Source organism: Achroia grisella, unplaced genomic scaffold (genome assembly GCF_030625045.1).
Source record: "Achroia grisella isolate CSIRO2021 unplaced genomic scaffold, CSIRO_AGI_Agris_v1 utg874, whole genome shotgun sequence".
Taxonomy (NCBI): Eukaryota; Metazoa; Arthropoda; class Insecta; order Lepidoptera; family Pyralidae; genus Achroia; species Achroia grisella.
The window spans coordinates 4,216,417-4,239,840 of NW_026713051.1; the positions used below are offsets into that span (position 1 = coordinate 4,216,417).

The 23,424-nt window shown below is 30.8% G+C and overlaps 1 protein-coding gene across 14 annotated transcripts in view; it reads right to left on the reverse strand.

The window, feature by feature from the left end:
• Window positions 1-23,424, reverse strand: part of LOC131853076 (coiled-coil domain-containing protein AGAP005037) — a 275,367-nt gene that overhangs the window by 174,841 nt on the left and 77,102 nt on the right. For 2 of the 14 annotated variants that reach the window (XM_059203885.1, XM_059203882.1), the window contains exon 1: window positions 15,301-15,406. The exons of 11 other annotated variants lie outside the window; for them this stretch is intronic. The gene's annotated coding sequence lies outside the window, so the exon portion shown is untranslated. Of the gene's footprint in view, window positions 1-14,424; window positions 14,508-15,300; window positions 15,407-23,424 lie in introns of those variants that run through there. One more of the 14 variants, XM_059203883.1, reaches the window with a different exon arrangement.

Sequence of the window (23,424 nt, forward strand, 5' to 3'; positions counted from 1 at the left end):
TAATGCGATTAAAACCACATACTACAATTAGTTGAATGAAATTGTGAATAAATCACGGATTAATTGTGAATATGAAAAGCACTTTGATGTATACAAACTCTTAATGATCACATAAATTGATAATATTTTCGATGTCATTACAAATTCTCTGATGCGTTAATCCGTCGCGTCTAGGTCATTAGCGTCCAGGTAAAATAATTTAAAGCAGTATATAAATGTAGATTTAAAACTTATTTAATGGAAACAGCAATTATTAAGTACTTACAAGTGGGAGAAAACCCTACTGAAGTTTTAAATTATTCGGCTTTTACGAGCTGTGAACTCATTCATTCATATCCGTGGATAACGACCATATTTTTATTTAGCAAAATAATCTAAAATTTTCCCATTCTAATATGAAATTTAACAATAACAAAAAAATATGTAATTGATACGAAATTTAAAATGAATTCATTATTTCATTATATATACGCATGTAGCAAGTTGTGCAACTTCTTTTATTGTCAATTCTTGCCATTAAAGTAAGTATATCCCTTTGTTCTATTTTATTATATGTTGAAAAAGTTCACATCGTCTGTCGAGCAGTATAATTGCATAATGTTATTCTATAAACCATAAATATTGTTATATTTGTTGGATAGAAATGGAGTAATATAATAAACGTAATTTATATACTACGTTATTTAAAGTAATGGTATAAATAAAGTGGAGAGATTGATTTATCTGTAATGAACAAAGCTCAAGAAAGAAAAACTAGTACCCAACCAATTTTAAAATCTCTTTGAGCTGTATTTCAATACTGCAGCACAATGGCATACAGATGGTAATAAACATAGTGTTATAAAACCAATCAATCAATCATTAAATGCATCAAATTATCTACGTGTAGCGGATCTGCTGTAATAATAAATTAACTCAATTATAATTTTCAATGAAAACCAAATACCACAAATAGCTAATTGATTTCCGAGAAAAATAATATTATATAAAAAATATATATTACATCAATCGTACGAAGTCGACGTATATTTATTCAGTTTATTAATATAAATAAACTCATCATATCCAAAGTAAAATTATTAAATAATTGAAACGAAATAAAACATACCAGAATGTGCTGTATTTCTTGAAATTACTGATACATTTACATGAATTGAATTTACTGATACACTTTTATAATATGTAAATATTGGTGTTAATTAATTGGTTATTTATATTCGTAATATATCATTTTATTTTGTAGATTCCAGTTAATATTGTGGAGCAAAATGTATGCATGAAATGGTGGGTCGTAAAGAGATGTGAATGCTGAGATAGTTCTGTTACCAGGAATGACAGAGTAAGAAATGAGTATGTATGAGGAAGTACCAAAGTTGTATACTATGATACATGGACATGTCATGCTGAGGAGTGAAAACTATGATCTTAAAATGAAAGTAGTAGTAAGAGTAGCAAAGTAGATCTAACGGAAGAGGACAATCGAACGAAACATAGATGGACTGTGTGATGTGATGCGATTATGTAATTCTATTTATTTTTAATTCTTGTAGTAGTTGATAAATATTAAAATTTAAATAAGATTGCATGATACTCAGATCTGATTAGGGTGTGCATGCATGCAATTAAATATTTTATAATAAACGGTTTACTATGTCATGCGTTCTTCGCGTGAATTAATTTAAAGATATATCGTGTTTTCATTTGCGATATGATCAATACGTATGTTGGTTCGGTATTGCTTTTAATTTCTTTTAATGTTTAATATTTTATCGTTATTGCTATTATTGTGGTTTGCCTGTTATTGGAGTTTCAAAAGATAAGAGATAGTTAAGTCTTCATATTGATGAGTATTTGTGTTTTTTTAACCTTTTTTCTAAGATTTGTTGATTCAATTTTGAAATTGAATAAATTATTTATTGTCAAGAAATACAAAACAAAATTAATAGTTAACTCATAATAAGAATTAAAATTTCTAAAATTAAGATTCTATGCTGGTCTATATATAAATAAAATTAGAGTGTCCGTTTGTAATATTGAAATAACCGTTTTTTACTACATGCATAAGAATATAAATACGGAACATGCACCAAAAAAACATTTTTTACAATTTTTGTCTGTCTGTCTGTTTGTTCCGGCTAATCTATGAAATGCTTGGACCGATTTTGACGGGACTTTTATTAGTTTAATATATCTGATATATTAAGGAGTACTACTACTTAATATATCAGATATATTAAGGGTCCTTTTTTTTAGAAATTCTCTAATTAACATTTAGATAAATTCCACGCGGACGAAGTCCCGAGTACAGCTAGTATATTATATAAATATCTATCGCTACTGGATCAAGTGAAATCTTTGGTCCTTGTCCGCTTTAAAAATGGCGTAAGTGACATAATGGAGTGAACAGAGTAATTATTATTTTGCACTCCAAACACAATATAACTTTGCCTCGAGGTTACACGCCGCCATGTCAGGAGTTTAAACTTTTCCCACCAAACTTCTAAGCAACGTGCTTTATAAACTGACAGACAGTTTGAGTGCAAAGCCATCACAACACAGTGTTGAGTAAAAGCTAAGTTTAAATGATTTGACATTACAAATTTATAAGTTGTTCCATTGGTAGCCGATATGGTGAGAAAGAAGGAGAATTAATAGTGACGACTAGCTATGTAATTACTAATAATGGTCCCACCATTGCTAGCAATGAAGCTCCAATAGCATTGTGGTACATTTAGCAAATTGACTGCAATAGGCCGTTTTAGCCGAGGCTTTATGAATTTGAATATCTCTCAGTGTTGCTGACAATTTTTGTTTATATTCGTCTTCGATTAAAAAAATATAGATATATATAGCTTTTAGAAAATCTACGTACATTTGAAATATCCAGATGCAAGCTACTTTGTAGGGGCTGCAATTATAACCGAAAAAACCTATACATATTCAAAATTTTAGATTTATGATATATTTATTATCAAATATGTTATTCAAATAAGAACAACATTACTTAATTAAGCCCTTGAGTTCATCTTCATGATTCATTTATACCCCCAGGGTATACCATTAACGTAGGCAAAAGCACGACACTATCGTCATTTATAAAAAAACGTGCACAGGAAACGTAAGACATTCTACATATATATGTAGTTGTAACGCTCTTATGCATAAACGTAACATGTCATTTGAAAAGTACAGTCAATTTCCTTGGGGCAAATATTTTAAATTTCCTGCCAGTGACAGGATTTGAACATCGAATTTTTTAATTTAGCGAGCACATATTATATGTCAGACCATCTTGAAGGAGCATAAATATGTACTAAATTGTAAATACATATAAATAGACTACTATATGTACGTAAACAGTATCAAATAAGAAACTGAATTTTTATAAGTCACATTTAAATTATGAATATGCTTCACATTCAGTACTATATTAACAAAGAATGTTAAAGACATACAATATTAATCCATTCTCAATTTCACATATGCGTGTGTTTCAAATACACTATAGTGTGTGTATATCATTTTTTATATATTTTGTATATTTTGTGTGTATATATTTTGTATTGCTTTAGTGTATATTTATGCATTATTTTATAAAAATATTAGCATTCTTCACACCTCTATATAAGCTATAAGTGTGCAAAATTTAATAATCCTCCGTACGTGCCTAGATCCAAGCTAAACAAAGCTTGTGTTATGTGTCCTACATAAGTGATAGAAATTTAATTTAATTGTTTTGTAAATATATTCATAATGAACATAGAAGCCATCCAGAAAGATAAAAACAATTATACGTATAAATAAAAATGGTTGTACCGTGCGAGAAATCGACCCTGCGACAATCGAAAGAACGGCGTTGTGTTAAACCCCTTAATCACCGAGGCAGTAATAAAATTTAAGAATTAAGTAATTATTTGAATACCCCGACAGTATATTTTGACCCTAAATAAATACAGTACAGACTTATTAACTCCGAATAAAAAGGACATCGCATTTTTCTGATAGTAAAAGTTACATGTCATTGCACAATGATTAAGTAATTTGAGGAATATGCAAAATGAACCACACATTCAATTTTATTCTAAAAGCACAAAGTCCAACAAAAAGTCAAATGACCAGACGTTAAAGTAACCATGGAAACAAGAATTCAACAAATAAACCACCAGAGTCACTTCATTGCAAAGGCAAACAGTCTGAAAGTTTCAGTGACAGTGGTTACGCAAACCGGGACAATAAACGGAGTTGACTGCTTGTTTAAATTTCGTTAAAACTTCACTATAAACCTCCGTTGAAATACATTTTCTACACCCGATCGGTAACAAGCATTGTCGGGAATAGTTACTCGACTAACTTAATAGTACTATTTTACACCTACATCCCAGTATATGCTAAATTCAGCACGTTATTTATGCTATAATAGTGAAAATGTAAACTATTTATATTGCTGGGTTTATAACAATTGCCAACCTAGGGTTTTATTCTAAAAGTACAAAAGTTTTGATCCCAAAATATCTATCGGTATCTTATTAATAAAACGACAAGCCTCAGTTGGGCAACTGATTGACAGATGTTGAACTGTAGCTATGAACAGCAAAAGAATTCGTAGAATAAATTTCATTTTGATATGTTGTAGACAAATAATATTAACTTTTGAATATCCTATCTATCTATATTACAAACCGATCTGAAGTTACAAAGATATACTTTGTCTTAGTATAATCACAGATAACATAATATTTGGTATAATTATATAATGAGTAAATATTTAATTAAATGTATACAGTATGTATTTTTTCATTAATTTGATATATTTCTTACTTGATAATATATTCTACTCTCTTATTTTTACTCATCTGACTTAAAATATAAATAAATACGTAGTTATATATGTCTATATAATAAAATAACTAAAATATTTTACGGATTTATAAAAATAGTAATATATAAAAGTTAATCTTGAAGGAATAATAGTGAATATTCTCCAGGAAATCTTGTGAGCATGAAATATAGTTATTGAACAATTCCACAACTAGTAGTCCATATTATAATTCAATAAAAAAATAATCAATTTCAGTAATTTCCCTAGCGGTTTTTAATTTACACCTTTCTATTAGCTAATCGTTTAAATCTCTCTCAGGCTTCCTCTCGAAGCCTCGCTAGGAAAGATTGAAACATTTACTGAAGTAGCAAGTTGTATTAGTAGATATTTAATTGAATCAGATGAACCGATATTGCAGAACTTTATTTATTAGCCATTGAATTGATTTCTTTTACGGAACGTGTATTGCAAACACTCTGATTGCTTACCTGATAGTAAGTGGTGTACGTCGCCTATATGAACAATACCACGAACATCACATAGTCATGAAGCTGTAAAAGCCAGCTACGGCCAGCACCATCGGAGTAGTCCGAAAAAAAATCACATTATCAAGTGAGTCGCATGTGAGGTATGGATACACGTCAGTGTATCCATACCTCACATGCGTTGCTATTCCGTAAGTTGACTTGACACGCAAACGACTTTCTACAAAGTCAAGCTAATAGTCGTTTAATATGAATTTTACTTTATATTCTTTGATAGATCTGCTGTTTATTACAGCTATTAATTATGTATTCTAAAAGCATATTGATAAGGATTTAGTATTCAATATTTACCTCATTTCTAAAATTACAAATTAGAAATTTCAGTATAAGTTGTTACTAAAATGGATATGAAAATGATTCTTCATCTAATATAAGTGTCAGGTTCACTCGAGCGACTTCAAACTTAGTCATGATTACTTAGTGTGAACATGTTTATACCATGTACTACAATTGCAGTAATATGACGATACTTTACATATATGAGTATTTATAGCACCTATCGATTAGGGCAGAATGAGAGCAAAAATAACAGGAACGATTAACATTTATTGTTAATAAAAAGGCTCAGTATGTTGAAAACTCTATGCACATATGTATATTTTTGGACCAAATTTGAATGTATTTTCTTCACAGGTTTTATTTTTTATCGTCAATTTTGTCTTGGACCTTAATTTTAAATTTTTACTATTTTCTATCCATTATTTGATTAATATTGAGAGCGTGAATAAGAGCAAAAATAACGGAACCATTAACATTTATTGTTAATAAATTGGCTCAGTATGTTGATAATTCTCTGCACAATTGTATATTTTTGGATCAAATTTGAATGTATTTTCTTTTTTATTGTCACTTTTGTCTTGCTACTGTTTGTACCTTAATTTAAAATTTTTACTATTTTCTATCCATTTTTTGATTAATCCATTCATCTATCACCCACATTTTGGTTCTTTATAATACACATCAATCTATTACATATTATACAGTTTATCAGTTGTACATTGCTGTATATATGGGCCTTTTTCAGTAAGTCACCTATTTATTTGGTGGATATACCTATCTAAGGACGCCCCCTGCTGGTCTGTTCATACGATACTTGAATAATTTATTAACTTCGATTAGTTTCCCGGGACGTTTCTTTATTCCTTTCTATAATATTCAATTACGAAGCCTGCTTCTGAATCGGACTCCAAGCGGTTTACTGTTTACGTATTTGAAATAGTACTCTGGATAAAACTGTTTTATTTGTGGCAAACAATAAAAACATTTATTCATTCATAAAATTAAGTAGGTAATGCTCTGAATAATATTATGTTATTTGTTATACAAAATAAAAAATATTCACTCATAATTAGGTAATAACAATATTTAATGATTTCCAAATATAATAGTAGTTAATATTTTAGGTTAGTTTATGCTATTTATCACATAAATTGGTTATCGGATAATACTTTTGACATAATTGTTACATTTGTAAAAACGGAAATACTAAATGCTTTTAAAGAATTACAATGTTACTGCTTACATCATTACTTAGTTTGAGAATGCTTAAGTGAACTTCACACTTCAAATTCACTACCTCGACGATACTAAATTCGCTTAGTTTCCTAGTACGCCACGAATTAGGACCATCGCCAAGTTGTGACTCTGGACAAACTAGGCAAGAAAGAGCCGACCATTGCCAACGTTTCGTGGTACTAAATCTAACTACCTACTTATCATATCCATCAATGTGTTATAAACGTAGATGTAGATAGAAATCGACGTTGGGAATATAACAATAGGTATGAAATAAAAGTATCAATATAATAAACTAGTCGCCTTGATATTACAAAAGTTATTTATTGATAACAAACTCGCTGAAAAGCTATAAATAACAATATCCATCGGATTTATGCTTTTAAAATTCTATGTAACAAACTCTACATAAATCAAAATCTAATCGGAGTAAATTAAATTTCAGCTTTGTACTAAAGTCGCTAGTGCTAAATTTAAACACAAACATAAATTAAAATAGAACTAAAAAAATACCCAATTAGTAAAGAGTAATATATTTTATTGTATTATTATCCCTCTACTACTAAAAGGACAATATTATTCAATATTTTTCGTATGTCAATAAGATTTTAAGGAAGTTTTCAAAAAAGGTATTTTCATTCTCTTGTGGTTAGTTATCATAAATAATTTTGTCAAGTTTAGTAAAAGAAAATGTTATATTAATTAAATTAATAAAATATATGGACGGCTCAAATTTATGCATGGTTCTGGATTTGGCAGATGTTCTTCCAAACGACCAGGGATTTTGTTACCTATAAATGGTTATATTGTTAGTTAGTGTACTGCAGATTGATTAAAAAAATATTTTCCCATTCTAATTAAATACAAAAATACTATGATATATGTTGTAGATACAAATGTATCTACAACAAAATATCCTAAACTATATATTGTCAAACACTGAAGAAAAAAAACGCAAATAAAATCCCCTTCAACGTTTATATACACTATTTATATCGTATTCCGAATACTTTCTTAGTATAAGCAGGTTGTATCACCGGCTTGCTTTCTGGAGCAAAGGGTGCTTGATAGTACTGGCTACCAGCAAAAACAAGTGGTCATTTAAATTTCAAATTAAGAACAAAAAAGCAATTGAAAAAAAGAACTGGGAGAAAAAGGACGCGCATAATTTGAACTAAAATAGTTCAAATTATGCAAGAAATTGTTCAAGAAAGTTGAATTATTTTTTAAATTGTATTTAATAAAATAAACCACTAAACTGTACCTTCTACACATCAGGACGTCCCGGATAAGGGTAAGTTTGGTGTTACTTTGCTTACTACTATTCGGAGTGTGGAAGACATTCTTTCTAGTATTATTCCTTCCTTTTGCACTAATTATTTTCTTTTCAAAAATACCTTCTTTGTACGGGTTCGTATTGCAACACTATTATTATTATAATAATAAAATTAAAGTTTCTGACAATTAAAAAGGGTCTGAATATACTAACACAGTGCCATGTATTATTCTGTAACGCAAACACCTTTTCACTCTATAAGAGAGCCCGTGTAATAACATTTCACTAACATTTCCTCAGTGTTCACAGTGTTGTTACAGGCTCTTCAATTAGAAATGTTAATTCCATTGTAATTTGAAATTGATCCTTTCCAATTCCAAAATTAATTGTTTGGGAAACGAATTTAGTCTTACTTTTAATTCTATGCTATCCTAATAATAGTCTTTTTGCTTTATACTTGCTCAAGAAAAACTTGGAAGTAAAAAAGAGAACTGCATATACTACAAGAAAGTCAAGCCCTTCTATTCAGATTTTTCAAATTTAATCAAACTTTCTATATTCAAAGACTCGACTTTTCTGTTCTAACTTACAATCTTTCTGGACCAGGTAGTCTTTTCTGGAAGCTATCTTTGTACAAACTTCCACATTGTCTGGTTCATGAATGTTACTACGATGTTACTACGCACTCGCATATTATTGTTATTATTATTATTTTATATATATTATGTTCCTTTCTACGGACGTCATTATAATTATCACAGGGAGGATAATAACTATTATTCTTAATTTATGTGAATATTTCGACATCGTTATTTTATATTTTTATATTATATTTTTGTATCTTAAATTCGACACAATAATTAAGAAGTTAAGAATTAATAAATAAATAGACCTTCCCAATAAAAACGGAGCTAATAATGTAATAGCTATATAATTTTAATAAAAATATCTTCTACCCATATTAAAAATGAAGGGTAGTAAATATGCATATTAATTATATAATAACAATATAACATTAGGCTCTGTATAAGTAAAAGTGTAAAGATACAAAAAGTTAAGAAATAGGTGTAGTATAAAAGTTTTATTAATTTTGATATAATATGGAAATGGATGGGCGTAAAAGTTTTTTTATGAAACAAAGTAAATTTTACTAATTAAATACTTTCCTTCAAAACCTTTACCGTTTTGTTACATTTGATTTGGCTGAGAAAAAAATCACATTTAATAAAAAATTAATAAAGCGCTCGTAAGCGGTACTTTTGTAATATTAAGATTTTCCATGAATGTAAATACAAATTTCTTCGTTTATTTAATAATGTGAACAACCGTACTCCCCTGTCTTGTCAATATTTATTGAGATGAGATATTTAAGAATTTTCCTGTTTCGTTTTTACGTATATTTTCTAAGAAGGTATACACTACTGTATAAGATGCGGGTGGTGCAGTATTTTGAACACTGCTTCGTCTTGTAATGGTCGTTAAGTATGTCTGTATCTGTATTGTTCTGGGTGTTATCTATATTTTTTATATAGTACAAAGAACAAACGAGAAAGGAATTGCAGAGTATTGCCGGCCCTCTAAAAAGTATGCTCTTTTTTTTAGGGTGTGTATTAACTTTCATAACGGGTTAATCATTAATAAATAAATAATTTGTTTTCAATGTTCGAATTTCATGTAATCAGTATTTTATAGACGTATAATTGGATTATTCACGTATTTCTATAATTTGTGTAGTGCCAATAATATTTAGTTTGGGATATTGGAATATTTATTTATTCCATATGATATCCAGAATTTGACTAATACATTTATTTGTTTTACATGTGATTTGCTGGATATTATAATTATAGTACTAATATTACTCATAATATCAAAGACTTGACAGACAGAGACACATATTAATGAACACAGCTAAGTCGTATAAAAGATACTACTGTACTGTACCTATAAAAGATACTATATTGCAAAAGCTGATTTCTCTTCCTATTATGAAAGGCAAAACTTATTCCTATACGACGAAAACTAAATATACCGAGGCCAATATTATTATTATTGACTGCAGTATTCCTCAAATTACAGATAAGAGTATATACCAGTTTATTTTGATTTTCCTGTCTATATTTAGCACTACATTATTTTCCGTATTAAATACGAAATCATGTGACTACAAGTTTATTTATGGATAATAATGAAATGATGCTCTTCTCTGTCCAATAGTATATAGTACGCAGGTGGGGCATCAATGGAAGATAATAGTGATACTCTTTATGTAAATAGCATTGAGGTATTTTTATACCCTAAGAATAAATCTCTTGCTCGCATATTGTCTCAAATATAGCATGCAATGCTACAGCATCAAGCAATAAAGCCTCAATGCTAAAATATGATAACACTTGACAATAACTTAACTGCTAAAAAGTGCTCAAAATACAATGTACTGTAAATTTTGCTAAATTCTGTGTGGCTATTGATCAAAAATTTAATATGCTCACACTAATTCTCTGCTCATGGTAACACCCATCTTAATCTAATCCTATATCTAATCTAATCTAAGTTTTAATCCCAAGTTAAAACTTAATAGATTATTTATTAGCGTATTTAGCATATTTCATGTAATACCATAATTTAAATATTTATTTATCCCTTCAAAAAATAGTTATAAATGAGAACCGACAAGAAACCTAACTGTTACACTTCAATACATTATATGTAATATATAAAATTATTATGTATATTGTACACAAAAATACTTTAAAATTTGTTTGAGAAAAGCATCTTGTTTGATTACTGTGTTTCTGGATCATTCTTTTAAGAATACTTTTCGAAAATAATGACAGTATTATAAAAATGTCTATTAGACTGTGTTTATATTGTTTTTATTTTCATACAGGAATACTATGTCTAGTAGAAAAAACTTGTATCACTTTTATATACTCTATTAAATTTGTAATCAAAACGTATACATAATTGCATACATACATATACATAGTCCATACTAATATTATATTATCTGTGCTAATATTAAGAATGTAAAAGTCTTGCTCTTCATCATTTTTTATTGTTACGTTTTCACAATTAATTTATCGAAAAAATGATAATGATATTTGACGAGAATTTGTACCATAGGAAAATCTTTTATCCCAAATAACGAAGTCGCCGGTACCAGTATGGTATAAATAAACTAAAATTATTGCAATTTGATGCCTGAAATTCGCGGAAGACCGAATATAGCGACACAATGAGACCAACTCCTAATGGATACATTAACATAAAAGCACGTCAAGCGTTGCAGCGACGGTTAAGGCTAACTTTCTATCTTCATTTAGGCGGCTGTCACGAACATTATAAAATCTCACTAAGAATAAAATAATACGACACAATTCATTCTAGTTATCAACCAGTTGTCAAAAGTAGAACATAATTCATTTATTATTATTAAAGGTCCTTCGTCAAAGTTTTATAGATATTTCTAGTCATTGCAATTTCCAATTTTACTTTAATTATTACATGAACGTGTAGGAAACTGGAATGAATTAACTCTTCATTTACTAAATTCCTAAACTACTTTTATCTGTCATTAAGGTAAACTAGGTTAAAAGATAAAAATATCTATTTATAATATACAGAACCTGTATTATAAGTTCCTTGGATATCTATTTCAGTTTGATGTAAATGTACTTCTGATTTAGATAACTACTATTCTAAAAATATGACATCTGACGAAACAGATCAATTGTATAATGTATGATATTATGCTCTAATCAAATCAAAAATTTATTATTCATGTAGGATATTTTAGCCGCTTATGAACGTCAAGTTTTTTGCATTAATATTGTTTCCGCCGTTTAGTATAGTTCATAGATTTAATTGGGAGGACAAGCAAGAAACGAAACTGTTTTTTAAAGACTTAACATTACTTTTTGTTTTATAGCCTTACACTTTTATCAAAGTCGAAGTTTTATTTCATATTTCACAACAATGACACAACATCGATTGATACTTCTCTTCATTTGTAGTTATAACGGCGTTGCTCATCCAGTAGAAACAAATAAAGACAAAAAGTTTGTAGTTTATTTTACTAGTGCCAGCAAACACAGTACCATAACATTTGTAACTACTTAGGTATTTATCCTTTACTATCGGACATCACTAAAAGGTCTTATTTATTTTAGTATCAGTAAATGACATGTTTTCTTAATCCAGGTTTTTCTTCTTACTTTCTTAGATTAACATCACGTTCTGACGCTTTTGGGAGAGAAAACGAGCTCGGGATGACCGAATGTTATCATTTCCGGTCGTAGCGGAAGACTGTACAGTCTTCCGGTGCTGTTTCCCGGAAACATGGTAGTGGAACACAAGTTGACTATAACATTACACCAGAGAAGTGTCAGCCATTACTGATTTAGTTAGATCAAAATATCTGTATCGAAATTTCTAAAGTAGTCTTGATTCATTTTTTTTCTAACGAAAACACTTTTCTTATGTAATTTTTGTAAAAAAATATATTTTACTAAATTAGTATAACCTAATAAATTAATGTCACTTGTGGAGATGCGACTATCCTACATCAAAATTGGTATATTAGTATATTCCAAAATCGGTTCCATTATTTTTGAGTTTATTCATAATTAGTATAAAATAAAGTATTCGTTTCTAGCCTCTCTCGCTGGCTTCGCACGATTGCAATTATTTTATGGTGATAGAATCTTAGGTTTTTAATAAACTATCATATATTTCTCGTAGATAATGTAAGTATTTATAGGTGTAAAAATTCAGAAAATCGATTTAATATTATTTGAGTTCGTTCATTACAAACAAAAAACCAAATTTCTCAATTTTATATTAATTTGGACATTAGCGACTGCTATATTTCTGCTGTTCGTCTGTTACACGTCATATTAAACTTTAATCTTCTTAAGAATGTGTCCATTTGGCGCCATTTATGTTGCATTAGAAGTGCTTAGATGTCTGTAGTAGCTAGAGCACTTGAGAGCTCCTTTATTTATTTATAATCGGATTGGCTTCGAAGCCTCGTACAGTTGGAATGTGCTACTTGAGTATGTTGTTACAGGTGCGAGTTATGCCTCCAGGGTATTACTGGGAATCGAAGGAATACTTGTATTTCGATATAAACATACAGTTTAGGTAACATGTACATTTACACAAGTCTGTAACAATACTAGCTGTTACCCGCGACTACGCCTACTTTCTAAATAAAAGATGTCCGTCCTTGTGCTAATTAATCAATCTATCTTCACATTAAAATTCTTTAATACACGTACGGTAATTTTGTAGTTAAAAGTTAGCAAACAACAGACAGGTGCACTTTCGCTTTTATAATATTAGTATGAATATACATCACTGGCTTTATTAGAATGAAAAAAGTTTATAACGAATAAAACACTTTGACTACAATTTGGTTACAACCATATTTGTAATAGAAATTATACTTTTTCTTTTTCTTTTTACAGGATCAAGTAAGTATTTTAATTTTTCTACACTTGTAGTAAATTCCTAATACTGTATTAAGCCATTGTGGTTAGCATCTATATTAGTATACAACATATTTATTTTTACGTGAGAACTGAAAAAAAAAATATATTGAAGATCTTCATTTCTCCATAGTCGGTTATGAGATGGGAAGAAAGAACTGAGCAGCATATAACTCTTCCAACGTCCAATAAATTGTATGCATAAAGGCCGGCTCTGGAGACTACTGCTATTAAAATATTAGACAGCAGTCAAATTATGTGATCATAATAAGTAATTCTATGCCCCCAAATTCTCGAATATCCCAAATTCCTTTTATTTTATAATTGCATACTTTTTTCACTAACCTTTCATGCAACATTCATTCCGCATGCCTTTATCAATCATTTCTCATTTATTCAACAATAGTTTTATAATAACTATCAGATGTAGTCGTAGCTATATGAAATTTGTAAGTGAGTCTTAAAGAATGAGCATCCATAATAATTTTATCTACTATTATGTATGGAAGTACTAAATAGGTTAAAATGTATGACTGTGATAAATGTTGATGGACCTAATAACTAAAAAACACCTAATCGCTCAGCATTGTAGATTAGTAAAAAATATGTATATTAATAATGAAGCAGACCAGTCTCAACTGCATTTATATACGTAGCCTTTATTAAAATGGTAATATTTTTTTGCAGAAAGCATTTGTATAGTGTTATAATGGTGTGTATTAAAGTAATTACTATACCGTGGCACACGGGTTGTTAAAATCAATGGCAGTTACTCACTAGGAACAACGGTAGAGACCAGCGTAGGTCTGCGCGGATCTCACTGATTCACCGAAGCTGACACAAGCACACGCCGGGCCAGTGTCAACTGAAATGACGCGGCGACAAAGCAAGCAACGCCGGATTTCTTAACCACCCTACTCCCCTCCCCACCAAGCCCCTCCCCTCCCCATCCCCTTCCAAATATTCTATTTGAGTTATTAAATATTTGTTTTTATACAATAGAACAATAAGAGAGCTTTTGTTTAGAGCAGCGATACTTTATATTTGAATGAATGTAATAAAATCCCAAAACAAAGTTTTAAGCATCGGTTTGCTATTGTTTTTGACTGTAATGTAGTAGACCGCGTCGATATGAGCTTATTCCGTGGTAATTTTATTGTTTACAAATTATTTACGTCGCATTTCATAACAAAATAGTTACGAAACAAAGTTTTGAAGTTTAACAACAAGTTAACTTTATTACGATACGGGACGTGCAACGTGCTCGTAGTGAATTACAGCCGGTGCAGTCGCTGAATATTCAAACGGTGCAACTGCAGCGACGCTAGACATGAACCGTAAATACAGCTACGTGAGTCGATTTTACAGTGCAGCCGGCATCAATCATAAGCATTGGAATATGACGTTTAAGTTAACAGGTGCAACGCGCAGAATCGCGCAGATGCACCGCTGAAGCCGCGGAGGGCGGGCGCCAATGTTGGAGTAATAGATCACGTGGCTACCCCTCCCTACCTCCCCTACAGGCGGACACGCTCGCGTAAGTGCCATTGAACCACACCCATGGCCAACCGCAAAACAAACATCGTAACTGTTACAACTTTGCTACGTTGACGCCGCCGGCAAGCAGCACCGTCAACAGCAGTAAGTATGTACCTAATGTTTACTTTGGTGTTTGTTATCACAGTCAAATGTGTGTTGGAGTTCGGATGTTTCGCGATTGGCGTTCTTTCGCCAGTGCCCGGTGCGTGGTCGCGACGGCTCGGGGGCGCCGTCTGCGTCCTCGGACGCCCTCTTTCAAACTGGAGTCGAACTGGCTTGTGTTTTTACTATACACAGCGGAGGTTAGGTCTGCCCTGTTGCGCGGCATGTGCGGTGCCGCACAGGCGCGAGGGTCGTCGTCAGCGATCGATGCGGGCGTCGACCTTGCGCTGTAGAAACAGTTGGCCTAACGCCACCCTGCTGTTATCCGCACAAAATTTTGGGTATGCACAAAAAATCATCGGATCGAACCGACGTCCCATGCCCCACTTCTCGCGGTCTGTTTAGCGCTGAATCGCTTGCCCATATTGTTTGAATGAACACGAAACCATAGTAGAGTAACTCTGTAAAGAGAACTCTAAACTGAAAATATTCGTGTTAAAAAAGTAAAACTTTTACTCTCGGAACTCACTCGTACGATTAAAAGAAAAACAACAATTGAGTTTCCATAGCGCTGTGACAATGTATACACTGCGAATATCAAAGCCCTTATTCACATAATACGTGTGACACAACCGCAGTATTTGAAGCGAATTCACGTTCCATAACTTCATTGTAAAAGGTCTGCCCATTCACACGTTGAAGCGTAGCGTTCCAATAAAACGGAAAATTATTTGCAAACATTTCATGAAGCGCTTGCAATAAAATAAAGTTAAGTTTAATACTCAATCGACTGATTTATATCCAACAAGCATTCCAATATTCGCCAAAGAGACATCAAACAGTCACGGGAAGCAAATTAATTCCGCCTGCAACTGGTGCAAATTCGATATCACAGCGTGTTGCAATTAGAGAACGTAATACCGTTATAGCCTTATCGAAATTTCGCAGAATTTGCGATACCGCAGAAATACAGGAGCAAATTTCGCGGTAAAGCGAACCACAAAGTCAAATTCTAAACTCGAAGCGTGCGCTGAAAATGATGGAAATACACTTTACAAGAAATAAAGTGCCTTTCAGAGGTGTGTAGCGTACGTATCATAAGCCGCCTGTTGACCCATCGTATTAGCTTTACCACACTTCCACATAAAATTTGTAGTCTTTACGTGTCACTTGGACTTTAGTAACCGAATGAGTAGACTATTAATTTACAATGTAAATGGAATTTGAGATTAACTTTCAGCATAAAACTAATGTTTTCAGTAACAGAACAACCTTTAAAATCTCGTCTCTCGCATCAAAACTGTAATTATATAACAGAAAACACTATAAACATTTTTGTTTTGTTTTGAGTTCAATGGTTCCAGAGTTTACTTTCCTCATAACAAATCCTCAAACTTCTATAACATGAATGAAAATGAAATATATTTACTATATATAATTTACATTTACAAACAACGAAATATCGTATACAAAATCATCATCAAATTAATACATCAAATCAAATTAAACTACTGTAAATGTATTTCAAATTTAAATAAACACTACTAAAATAAACATTTAATAATGCTAAAACTAAAACGACAACATAAATACAACGGTAACACGCGCGGAAAATGTTAACAAAACTTTTTATAGAGTACAAATTTGTATCTAAATGCAGTTCATATTTGAATAAGACCCATTCAAAAGCTGACTCATTCAAACCTGAATATTGCTCAATTGAGTTGATTACTACCAACAAACTGATTTATTAAATTGCAAACAAGACAGTAACTAGGTTAATTCTCTACAAAGAGTTGTAACTGATTTATACTCCTATATTAAACTTATTTATCAAGAGAAAATTATCAGAGTATGTTAAAAATAAATAATATTTTTAACAAATAAATTTGGCAGATTCATAATATCAAACTCAAACTTTTCTTTACCTAAATATTTTTTTATAAATCAGTTTCTAACTATTCCATATTATTTCTGCACGATCCCGATTTCATTATGTCACGCTTTGATAAATAGCTATTAGAATTTATTTGAATAAAGGTTCTTTCCATTCAAATATATCATTAATTACTACAGTTGACAGCAATGAATTAATCGCATTGGAAATATTTCAATATATTTTAATAACCATACACCAACTAACATATTAGTGTCATTTATCCAATGGGAATTACTCGGGATTATACAGAGAAGCTCTGCGACTGATTGGTGATCAGTTAATTTGAGGTTGAAAGGAATTCCATTATGAATTTACTATAACCGATAATATTCCAATATTGCACTTGAAGAATAAAATGCATAACCAAGAATGGCATCCTCGCCTCTCGACCTTTTGCATTAAATTCCGATCCTTCAACTCTATTTTTATAAAATAAATTCCTGGTAATACGAGCTCGGAACGAGATCTAATACTCTTCATTTTTATTATAAACATCTTTATAAAGATATTATATTACTGCAGAGACAGTATTATAAAATGTTAAATAAAAATGTTTAGATATACTTTTTTAACTTTTACTAAAATATTAAACAGATATTAGAAAATGTTCATATTGGTAGTTACGCGTATAAAAAAGCACGATACAATGATATTCTTATTGCTTAGGTATAAAGAGACAATGAATTGAACTCACAACTGAGGCTTAATTTTAAAAATACCTATAATCATGTTCATGCATACAAAACCGCAAACAAACTAAATGATCAATTATATTTATAACTGCGCAAATAGCTTGTGTTCTACGACTAAAATACTTAAAACTCTCAAATTATGATAAGCAGCTTATAAGTCACAAGGGAACAGATGGACATACATATACACACATGCCTGCAAACACACATTCATAAATACTTATATATTCAAAATCTTACGCCTCCTTTTTCGAAGTTGGGTTTGAAAAATACAAACTCTACATCTATATGTATTATACATTTGTAACAGTAGGGATAATAGGTGGAATGAACCAGAGGGGTTCCCGACCGACTGACCCAGTCACTTCCCCTCTGTCCATATCGGCTTACACAATAATGCGAATTTTAGAATGCATTTACCTATTTCCTATACCACAAACAGTTGAGTTAGAAACATCATTGAGAGATACAATTCTATAATATTTAAATAATTAGGTTTTTTATTGAAAATAATAAAAACATGTACCTGCGTGAACAATATACTGGCGGAGCACCATTAAATAATACTACGGTCAGGTCTGTTAGGTAATAGTGAAAAAAAAAAACAAGGAAAAAAACACTATGTACGTAAGTAGGTATCCGCTAGGCTTCTAATCCCAATTAACAATCAACTCCTCCAAGATACACTGAGGCATTTATTATATTTATATTACTAGCTGAGTGAATTTTAAAATCGCTATTAAAAAATAGGTGGTGGTGGTAATAGGGCGAAAATTTAGGTTGTATGTATTTTTTAATGCCACATAATAAAAGAATAAAAATAAAAAATTATGTCGATAACATGAAAAACATATTTTTGGGGTGAGCCACCCTTAACACTTCGGGGTACAAAAATTTGTTATAAACCTATTTTCAGACCTATTTTATATATACATTCAGTACATATACATTCAGTACCTAATGTATATGTATTGAATGTACATATAAAATTTCATCAAAATGAAACCTGTGACACGAAAATTTTACACATATATTAGATGGTTTCATTACAACATGAATTTCATGATAATAATTCGGGGTATTCCACGCCATTCTCAATGAAACGTCTTTTTATTTTTATTTAATTTTTTTATTTTTGATTAATTTGTCTTGAATTCATTGTGATCGGCCTACTTTATCATCATAGGCAGCTAACACTGTTAGTACAGGAACAATATTACACTATTAATTAAAAATGAAGTAAAATGCATGAAAGCATGAAATAAAATTAAAATCATAAAAAGCTTCGTTAAAAACAAAATATTATCTTATATATAAAATTCTCGTGTCACAGTTTTCGTTCCCATACTCCTTCGAAACGGCTTGACCGATTCTCGTGAAATTTTGTGAGCGTATTGAGTAGGTCTGAGAATCGGCCAACATCTATTTTTCATCCCCCTAAATGTTGGGGGTAGTCCAACCCTAATTTTTATTTTATTTTATGGCAAAACAACGTTTGCCGGGACAGCTAGTTACCAATAATAAAATAAACTATAAAAGTGTGTAAACATAGACATTGTTCAGATAGTTTCCGGGAAGCTGAATGCCTCATTACGCTATTTCCCACAGGATTGCGACGGGAATGTGCAAAGTGACGCTTACATTTTATTGGTTTACCAAATCGAGACTAAACATTCTATGCATTCTAGTATCAGTAACCGATAATACAGGATATACATTAAAATAAAAATATAGAATAGCGGTACAATCCAGATTATAGAAATAGCGTTAGAGTACGATATTTATAAAATGTGTGACAAATCTTCCTATTTTTTAAAATTACTTTATTAAACCTATTTCTTACACTTCATTGATTATTTTATTATAATTATTGATGACAATACCTAAAAAAACATCAACAAAATTCGTTGATTTACTATAGAAATAAACCATCAAAAACAAAAAAAAAGTATGGTTATTTTACAAAATTCAGACTAATTTAGTTACAAGTGCAACTAGTTTTTCCATCAATATTTAATTTAAAAATGAATCTGTATTTTTGTAATCCTGTATAAGCTCGCAAGAAAATAATAAGAGCCGAGTTTCTTGTCAGTTCTTAGGTCGAATGCACTCCGTACTGAACGTAGATTTAAAGTATCGTAAGAGTCTGTAATAGATTGGATTTATTTTTCAGTGGATACTAATTAAAACTTTGATGTTTATTATTAAAGTTTAGACTGGCTTTTAAATACTTTTTTAAAAAAGGTTTTATAAATATGTTAGGTGTATGTTATAAATATACGTAGTTGCATTATAAACCGTATATCTATTAAATATACCGATTACCTAAAATCTGTTCTTATATTAACAACAGCATAAACCCGTACGCAAAGTTCCTAGTAATTAATAATTGTATTATCAAATATAGCAGCATCTAACCCGTGTACAGACAGCCGCGCGGTAATGTCACGCCCGGGACCAATATACTGTGTACACTCTCCATACAACCCCACTGACACATCTCAGGTTTAATCTTTTAGATAGTAAAGTTGTAGATGCTACTGTAAAGTTTCTTTATTACACAGTGACGTCAGCGTTAGAAATTAACGTATGCCTTTAAGTCTCTAGATTTTATGTGAAACTATAAATAATAGACATACTGCCATGCCACCTTCTTGACGTATAACATTATTTTTTAATTTCCAAGATGTATACTAAAATTATGTAAAGTAAATAGATTAATCAGGCGTATTGTCAAGTGAACACAGTAGACAAGCTGCAAAACTTAGGTATCGTGCATATTACTAGCAGCTTGTCCAGCATTCTTTGTATTTTTATATCTGTTTTTTATATGTGACTTTTGACTTCTTCGCTGTGACCTCTTTTGAGAAATATTATACTGATTGTTGTTCTGTTCCCGCTCCACTCACACCTATATATCTGCTTTTCACTAGGTATATTCCAAATCCAACAAAGTAGGGAGCAACTACCTTATTGGTGTATTTATCACAAAATTGCCAGACGGATCAGTCAGTTAAATAAATGAACATAAAAAAGTTTATTGATTTCGCACCCACGACATCTGGTACCTATACCGTGGTACGAGTAGTAAACAACTAGGTTACGATGTACCTGATTGTTTTACGTCTACAGCTATATAATTCCCAGGCCTGTCCTTCAAAATAAACTGAAGTAGATACATATAATAAAATTATTAAGCTAATTTATACAGGCAATAAAAACTATTTACCTTTATCCACATTTGATTCGAGTTTCACAAAATTATTCTGGTGATCATGACTTAAAATGGGTTTTTTCTCTTTTTCCAATCGGTTTAAAATAATTCACACAGCGCTATCGAATCCGAAGCTAAGCAGAGCTTATGCTATAGGTACTAGACGAGTGATAGAAACACTTAAATATTTTATTTGATTAAAAATATAATACCTACATAATATACATTTAAAACACCCAGATCGATTCAGATAATCGGACTAATGAATATAAAAGTTTATATTGTATGAGGAATCGAATCAGTAACCATTGGAAGTAAATTGGAGTCAATCGAGGCCGTCATATCTTATAAACTATTGGTATTCCGAATATTCAGGCTAAACATGTTTAGCGGCTATGTTGGGGCCGCTATTATTTGCTTTTATTGTGTGTTCTTTTGATATAAGCAGCAACAGGAAAGGAGGCGGTGAAATGATGAGTCCAGTGATGTCTATTTACATATTTATAATAACGAAATATTTACAATGAATATATATACAAGAAAGTGATTCGGCTAGAATGACAAGCTTGTTATTTCATTCTTCTGTCGTAGCTAGGCAACGGTCGTAGTTAATTCGCCACACCAAAAAGAAAATTAAAGAGAAAAAGGTGAAAGAAAATGAAAATTTACTATAAATCTAAAATATCATCAAATAAAACTCTCCGTTCTGACCTGGTAACCGATCATTTTGCGTTGAGGCAGGTTGATTACATAAAGTGGTGGCGAATTGAGATGAGTGTAAATGATGAAGAAATGAAAGGAATAGAGGAAGGGTGGATGGTAGTGAGGGCCTGATGAGCAGGACTCAAATATTCCGGCTTATCCTCATTCTGTTCTTCTTCTAGATGAAGTGGAAGGAACAAAAGATGAAACTGTAGACCGTAGTGAGGGCTCATGTAGAAAATGAGCAGGACTCACAATATTCCGGCTGATCATCTGTTCTGTTCCATTCCAGATGAAATGGAAGGAAATAGAAGTTAAAGTGTGGATCGTAGTGAGGGTTTAGTTTAAACATATAACTAATATATGTTTAAACTTCAATAAGTATTTTATTCCACTAACATGAAAAAGCGTAATCTGTGCGTTTATAAAGAATATTTTAATATTCACAACGGCGAAAAGTATTGTAAAATAAAAAATGCAATGGTGGACCATTCCAACACTTTCTCATTTTCGTTTTAGTTCTTTTCATATTGGCTCGACCAAGCCACCCTCGTGTGACCAAACCACCCTGTAAAAGTCAATACAAAATAATCCATTAATACCAACAAGCAATTACAAAGAATATTGAGTGGCTGTAATGTCTTTGAATATTTATAAAATTACAAAAGCGAAAATGAATTTGTTAATTATATTTAACGCATTTATCGCAAAAGATGTCGTGTGTTTAAATTTGTTATTTAAAATTATGTCATGTTATTTTACAATAGAACTTGTTGTTGGTACATAACTGCGTATAACGCAATCATATCGATAATGAAAATCATAGGAAAATATTCCTAATCGTACTTACAATAAAGTTAGTTTTTATTTCTGTACAGATTTTCTGCAATTCAGTAAAAGCACACACAATTTAAATATTCAAATTCAATCATACGTTGTTCAAATAACGGTATACCATTCGTGATGTATGTATTTTGTGTAAACCAAAAATAGAATCTGCCATTTACAAACGTTTTGCCAATCAACTATTGGACAATTTTCTTAACAAAATATTGTAAACTAACTGAGCCTGCGAATTTTTGCCTGTGGTACGGTATAACAATATAAACTACGTATGTTGTACGTATATTATAATAACAATATGTTACTTTACTGTTTTCGAATATATTTTATTTATTCATTTAATTCGGATATTAATTCATATCATGTTAGTATATAACTTATAAACTACTTTAGTATATTACAATTTAAATCCTTTCAATTCGTTTATCTATGAATGTCTATGTCCACGTCCAGAAGCAATGGATCCGCAGCAGTGCAGTAATGTCATTTGTCTCTTAATATGCCTATAATTAAGAATATGTAATTAAAGTATTATTCAATTTTATTAATTAAATATTAAATAAAATAATTACGAGTCAATAATTTTATTTATACAATATTACAATTTTTTATAGCATAGAAGACAAATGAGGTTGCGGCTCGCCTGATTATTTATTATTATTATTTGATGAATTTTGCAATCGTTAAATATTTTTGAGTTTACTGTACATAATTATATATTTTTCTTCACAGCCTTACTTTATATT